This window comes from Lactuca virosa, chromosome 4 (genome assembly GCF_052849685.1).
Source record: "Lactuca virosa cultivar CGN04683 chromosome 4, Lactuca_virosa_CGN04683_v6, whole genome shotgun sequence".
Taxonomy (NCBI): Eukaryota; Viridiplantae; Streptophyta; class Magnoliopsida; order Asterales; family Asteraceae; genus Lactuca; species Lactuca virosa.
This window is the reverse complement of record NC_136429.1, coordinates 207,637,355-207,645,530: the sequence shown is the minus strand read 5'-3', so window position 1 is coordinate 207,645,530 and position 8,176 is coordinate 207,637,355.

The window sequence follows — 8,176 nt, the reverse complement described above, 5'->3', positions numbered from 1 at the left end:
CTTTACCTGAAGTAGAGTCAAAACTTTTGACTTTACCATCCTTACAGACTATCAGGTAAATGTGGCCAGCTTCGCAACCAATGCCCCTTCCTTTGGCAATAGAAGGTTTGGGAAGTCGATCTTCCAATCAAATTTTTTTTTACCAGTGCTCAAAATCATTGCTGATTCAGCAGCATCAAGCAAATGGGTAAGATCATTAAGGGTCATGTCATGGTCTGTCATATAGTAGCCCTAAAGGAACTCACTATGTGACGTAGAAAGTGATTGAAGAAACAAGTTAACAATCAACTTCCTCAGGACCTTGACAACCAACTCTCCCGGCTTGTAAATATGTGACTTCTTCTCCAAGATGTGAGCACACATAGACTTTCCTTGCCAATAGGGCTTGAGTGACCTTGAACTTGTGGGTTAGGGAGAATAATTGGAGGAGGTGGAGGAAACAGAATTGGGAAGATCATAGTTGTCTGAACCAGACATCTAAAATGGGAGATATTCAAGTTAGTTGATTTAAGTCCTTAATATAACACCCAATATGAAATATTAAGGCTAGGACCCAACACAATATTTTACAACTTGGAAGAGGGATGCCGTAATCCAAGCTATAAAATATTTGAAGGTAGGCGAATGACGATTCACCAATTTCCACCATGAAAAACGAAATAATTTATTAGGTTTTATTTGGTTTTGAAACTCCTAGATCTTTTGAGATTCATTGAACTTTTCAATGGCATGTTTCAATCTCGATTGTGCCCTCTCAAATTTTGTGACTAGGATGCCGAGGATCACAAAACAAGGTGTGAATAACCATGCAAATTCACTTGGTACCCTTAATATTATCACCTAATCAATGTGCCGGTTAACCACACATGCTCCACCGATCTATGATAAACATTAAGTTACCCTTCGCCACTCTTACTAGTCCATGTTAGTGTGCCGGTTAACCACACACGCTCCACTAACGACTTGGTAAGGTACAAAGTGTAAATTTCATGGGTTAGCACCAAATTCACATTTTCCTAAGTAACTAAGATTGGGAATTTATAAGTGTTTAGTTACTTAGTATTTATCATTAATACTTTTAATGAAGGGAGAATTATAGTATTGTCAAACCCGTTCGGCTAACGACCCTCCACCAGTCAAGGAAGCGGTGGGTGAGAGTGGACACCCATTAAACCGCCATTTTATAGGCAGTAGTAACCTTATACCCCCCTTATAGACCGGCTTCGTGAATGAGGCCTACTAACGGTAAGACTGACTTTTACTCTTATACATATATATAAATATTAAACCTATAATATTATAATAGTATAAGGGTTGAATTTTAAACTATTAAAATTCTAAGGGTTTAACTTGGAAGTAAAGTATTCATGGGGGGAAACTTTACAAATTCCAAAACTTGAGGGCAAGTTTTGAACAATTCAAAAACCTTTCAATTCCATAACTTATGAATTTAAAGTAGTTTTAATAAAAACTCTTCAAGTTCCATAACTTGAGGACAAGTTATGGAAGACTTTAAAATCATTCAAGAAAATAAGACTCTTCATTTTTCCTAACTTATGGAAATATTATGAGTTTTAAAGAATCATAAATGTGACTTTTCCTATAACTTGAGGACTAGTTACAAAAAAACATTTTATGAGCAACTTTAAGATTAATATGGATTGAAAACAAATTATCACATAACTTTTCTATTAATCTAGACTAACTCATAAGAACAAGATAATTCAAGTCAAACAATTTTCATGAAATTTTCCTAACCATTAAACTAATACAAAACATGAATCTATTGACAATTATCTTTGAAATTGGTTTAGCATGAACATTACCACATCAAAAACAGGTTTACAAGACCAAAACAGCTTAGGGTAATGTTTTTAGTCCAATTCCAGCCTTAAAAGTCGAAAATATGCTGTCAGGGGGTCCTACTCGTCGAGTGCACGAACCAACTCGACGAGTTGGATGAATTTCTTCATGGACTCGGCGAGTCCATCAGTGGACTCGGCGAGTCCAGCACTCAGACAGCCAAAATTTTCGATTTTTCAGCCATTTCAGCAAGTATAACATGAAAACAGCCCTAGGCTCTGATACCACTGTTGGGTTATGGTATAATACAACATCCTATGGTGCACATACAACCCTAAATACCTTGGATCTATGTTTTCACTAATTATAAATGCAAATGATTTCCAAGGTATTGAACCTATAGCTAGCATGCAATTGTCATACAAACTACATAAAATACTAGATAGTGTAACATACCTTTTTGTGTGGCTGGAAGTCTTGATGTATTTGGCCTTAAGAACTTAGCCCCAATAGTGTGGAAGCCTCAAATGAAGTCACAACACATCAAGGACAAAGGTAGGACTTGAGAGAGAGAATCTCCATGCACTCTAAAACCTTCATGAACTCCTAGAACATGCACACACACACTAAGGGTTGAATTCTAAGAGTCATGGGTATAAACCAAACCCATATCCATGGATCAAATGATCCATGGTTCATGTGGCCCAACTCTTTATGTATCCATACATAAACTTGGTCCAACATGGATCATAAGCCCAACACATATAAATATAACTAATTACCATAATTAGTCCCCATAGTTTTAATTAGTCTCTTTTGATCACTAAATTAATTCCAAATTAATTCTTGATCAATACTATTTAAAACATATGACTTCATATTAATATATTAGAACTTATAATATATTAATAATCATATATAACCTCTTCTCTCAAAAGTCCATCCTAACAAATTGTCCTGATGATATGCAACCCAAATGGACCATGCTACTCTCGGGTCGAATACATACCAATAATAGTTATGGGCTTAGACACCTAATCCAACAAAAACATGGGTAGACAAAATAGTCGATGGGTGTTAAAATGATGAGAGGCCTCGATGTTGTTGTTGTTGTCGTCTAGCGGAGTATAGATGACGACCACGGACCTTTCTAGACAGTCCAGTGGAACACTAGCAGGTTCGCAACTTGTAGGTGTTGGTGAACTATATGTTCATTGGCGTACTCCATCCCCTTCATGGTTGCCTTTAGGACATGTATTGCTGAGGATTCCCCTTAGCAATAGTGTCCATCCCAATGATATTCCTTAGGCTAGGTCCCTTGTGATAGGTGTTTAGGGATGTAAAGTGAGGATAACGGGAATGGGTAATCAGGGTTATTGTTGATTGGTGAAATTAATAAGTTTATTATTATTGTGGGTTGAAAACCCTATATGCTCACCAGGCTCCCAAGCCTGACCCACTCAGCTTTTTATTATTACAGGTAGTGGACCCCGAACATAGTCGGAGGATGATGAGAGATTTTTGGATTATAGGCCAGTAGTTGTAAATAACTGTTGTAAGGCTTATAATGTCTTGATTATGCTTTTGATCTGTATCGGAACATGACATCCCGAGGTTTTGACATGAAATGAAATTATGTATTTCTTAAAGAAAGGTTTTGATAAACTTTTATCATGTTTTGTTTTGGGGACCAATTCCGCAACATCTTTTAAAAGGATTTATCTGACTTTATTTTAAAAAGCATAAATTAAATCGGTCTTTTCTGGCCGAGAAATTAGGGGATGTCACAAAACCCTAGAAAGTCTCCCAATTTCGTTCACCCCTTGGATGATTCTAGAATTTCTTATTTTGTTCAACTATTGAACAATTACAATTCACCCTTGCAACTTTAATTAATTCCAATTAATCCCAGAATAATTTTGGATTAATTCTGATTAATAATTAATTAATTCAAATTGATTTCTTATTAATTTATTAACCATATAAATTAACAAATCAATTATTTAACTATTGATCTCATGCTAATTTATTAATCACATAACAAATTAACATATTAATTATGTACTCCCAATTAATATATGTATATATATATATATATATATATATATATATATATATATATATATATATATATATATATATATATATATATATATATTAACAAAACATTTCTCTCTATCTCTATCTCTCTCTCTCTCACTCTCTCTCTCTCCTAATTTCATTTTTAGTTATTCATGGTTATGAGGGAAACCCAAAAGGACTTTGCTGTTTAATGCAAGTATATACCAATTTAGTTATTGGCTTAGACACCTTAATCCAACAGTCTCCCACTTGAATAAGTCTATAACTACAATTGCAAGTATAACTTCTAAATTAAAGAGAAAAGAGTGATTTCCAAAGAAATTTTCGAACTCTAATTTAATTAGACATTGGCCCTAAGATAAGTGATCAAATTGTTGGGTTGAATAAGTGTTGCGTCATGGGCTCGGTCCTTAGCCCAGTTTTGCTATCAGGTTGGGCCTGTCCAACCATGATTGTTTTGTTTAGGGTTTAGTATTGAAGGTGCATGCATGCAGCCTTTATCGGGAGCGCTTTGATAATTATTATTTTGGTTCTTTTACTAAAAACCCTAGCTCACCTCTACAGTGGAAGTTCTTTGTCGAGCTCTGCTGAGGCGTGACTATATTTGAATCATTAAGCATCAGTTGATTCTACATTGTGTTCTTTGTGTTTATTTGATTTTATTGTTTAACCTGTTGAAGATCTAATCGATCTAAGAGTTTTTCAACTCTTCAATTGGTATCAGAGCAGGAGACTGTGTAATTCATACACATCTCTTCTGTTGAAGAAGATTTTAGGGTTTTCCGCTTAGATTGATATTACTAGAGCCGTCATCTGCTATTGACCTGGTTCTTTAAATATACGATCTTACCCTAACGTTATTTACAAGTCTGATCTTAAGCAGGTTTTTAAAACAAACATCGACACATCCATGGACGATTCCCAGTCAAATCCAATCAACATCTCAAACAGCATAGGATCGACGACAAGGATTCCTATTTTATACACTCAAGATTATGAGGTTTGGGCGCATCACTTTGAAGACTACGTGATTGGCTCAGAAGATAATGGATACTTAATCTGGGAGGCGATCACTGTCGGTCCATTCGTTCATGCAAGTACATCAAGAGTTGTTAAAACTCAAAAGGAATATAATCAACTCATTAGTGACGTGAAAGATATTCCTCAAGATGAGAAGGAAAAGTTTCAGTGCAATATCAAAGCTTTAAGGATGATTAGGTTTGCGTTACAGTCAGACACGTTTCGGTTGGTAAGCTTTAAGGATGATTAGGTTTGCGTTACAGGAAGAAGAAGATTTAGATCTCTCTGAATATGATCTAACAAGCGAAGACTATGCTCTGATGGTGTCAAATCCCAAGAAGTTCATCAAGAGAAGGTTCTCAACAAACAAGAACTGATACTGGCAAGGCAGTTACAACGCAGAAAAAGCAAAGGATGAACTGAAAAGTGTTTCTCAGACGGAAGAACCAAAGAAGGAACCGAAACTTGGAGGTGACTCAGGCTTTACCTGTCACTACTGTGGAGGTAAAAATCACTTCGCCAAAGACTGCATGCTAAGAAAGATGTCTGAGAAGAACGAAGATGAGGACGAGGAAGCGAACCTCACAAGGCGTTTGGAGGAAATCAGGAAGAAGAAAGCAGGATCTAACAACACTATGAATGCTCTCATTGTGCAGGGAAATGTTGCTGATGATGAATTTGGAGGTGTTGAAGTTTGGTCAACTGATTCAGAGGATGAAGAAGTAAGGAAGCCGACTCATGGCAGGGCTCTGTTGGTGAAGGAAGAGGATACTGCAGGAAGGTGTTTGATGGTGACTTCTGGGGTGTCACACATGCGAGGCTATACCACTGACGGGGGACATGATGAAGATAAGGAGAAAGAAGACCGCTGTTTTGTAGCGAAACCTGTCAATTAGCAGATCAACGAATGCGACGAGTTGATCCAGAAGGTACAATCTATTCTTATCTCTCTGAATAATCCCATCACCAACTATGAAAAGGAACTCAATGGATTAAAATCTAAATTTTCTAGTTTAAGTGGAAGTTTAACTCAAAATCGCGTCACAAACTCTAACGTAACTGATCAAATCAGCAGGGTGTCATCGAAGAGTGAGGAGAGGCGAATGTGGATTGAGCAGAAGGAGAAGGAGTTGATTAGGTCTAGGGACGAAACAATTTATTTGCAAAGAGATAATTTGAAGCTTTTAAAACAACGAAATGTTTTTTGTTTAATTGCTAAGCGGTTATATACCAATATTACTCAATTGCATCTTCATTGTGAAATAGGGAAGAAGATACATCGTATGATTTTACCCTTTCTTGAGTTAAAGGAGGATGAAATCGACGCTGATGCATATAACTGTGAAAACGTTGTTTCTTCTGAGGATATTTCTCCTGCTTACAGAATTGGTCTTGACAAAATAGAGTCCTTCATAAAGTCCAAAGACCATAAGGACATGCTCAAAATGTTGGATGAAAATGACAAATTGAAAATCCAAACCGAAACTGTACAGAAATTTGACTCGTTGAATGCTAAGTTGAGTTCAGAAAATAAAATTGATGTTGAAAATACTTCTGAATTTGATGAGGATGATGATATGAGTGTCATTTCTGTGGAAGATGAGGTTGATTGTTCAGAATTTGTCAAAAGCGAACCCGAAACTAACAAAAATCTTATTTCTAAAAATTCGGTTGAGTTCGCTCGTTTGTCCAAAGACAAGACCAAAGTCCTTAAAGAAAAGGCCGTTGTGTATCAAAAGGTCCAAACGACTCCAAATCAGGTGTACAAAGTTAATGGAGTTACTCAGCAACAAACAGCCGAACTAACCACAATAGTAGCAGAAGATAATGTTGAAGGCTGTGATGAATATTTCTGGTCAGCATCTATTGATAATGCCGATGAAACAGTAGGTCTGTCACAGAAAACATCATGGAGAGTAAAAGGAAGGTATGTGGAAGAACCACTTAATGATCCTTCTCGTTTTGATGAGCCTAGCACAAGTGGTACCAAAATGCCTTCAGACGTCGTAGTGTCTAGCGAAACCTCTTCACTTAAGAGCGAAGCTTATGTTAAAAAATCTGAGAAAAAGGCTAACATCCACAGAAATCCAAAACAGGTGAAAGAACGAAAGCATCAAAGGAATGTGAGGTACAAGAAGGAAGGAAAAGAAAACTCCAGCATTCACACTCAGCATGGCGAAAATAACCGAAAACAGAGTTTCGGTCCTCAAGATCAACCTAACCGAAAGAAGAGTTTCGGTCCTCAGAACCATCCCGACCGAAAAAAGTATATCCATCCTCATCATCAATCCAACCGAAAACATAGTTTCGGTCCACCAAAGAAAATCAACCGAACACCAGGTTTCGGTTCTCGAGATGAGAAAAACTAAAAGGGTGGTTTCGGTTCTAGACTAATCAGTGAGAAGAACCGAAGGGAAAGTAATTTTGGATCTCAACCACAAAAGAGCTATATCCGAAAAGCTAACTCCGCTTCCAAATCACATTTCCCTAGTTCTAACCTTCACTCACAGAATAATCAAAAGGGAAAAGAAAAACTTTGTCCAGAAAATGCAAAGAATTCGTCAATTAAGCCTGATGTTGATCGAAAGTATGCTAACGTAAAATACACATATTCGGCAACTCCACCTAAAGTGCTTAAATGAGATAAAATCAAAGTTTTCACCTTAAAAAGAAAAGATGAAACAACGTTAACAAAAAGAACCTTTTTAGTTGATATTTCACTTACAATTCCCTGTTCTGTAAAAGGCTCACGAGGACACAAGAAACTTTGGGTTCCTAAATCTGCTTAATTTTTGCAGGTTATATGTGACGAGTAGTTTGACGATGAATGGTACATAGACAGTGGCTGCTCGCGTCACATGACAGGAAGAAGGGAAGAACTGAGGGAGTTTCGATGCCTTACAAATGGTGGAAGTGTCAAGTATGGTAACAACTCTTATGGCACGATCAAAGGTTATGGTATGATTACCAATGGCAAGTTCTCGATAAGAAAAGTGGCGTATGTTGAGGGTTTGCAACACAACCTTATCAGTGTTTCTCAACTGGTGGTTGGTACTGGGCTAAAGGTGTCATTCGACGACGAAGGATCAGAGATTATTGAAAAGAAGTCAAACAATATTCTGCTGAAATCAAAAAGAAAAGGAGAGATGTACCCTCTGAATCTCAATCCCATACGGGGAAAACCAGCAATCTGCTTGCTATCAAAGGCTCAATCAAACTAAAGCTGGCTTTGGCACCGAAGACTCTCCCATCTGAATTTTAAAGACATCAA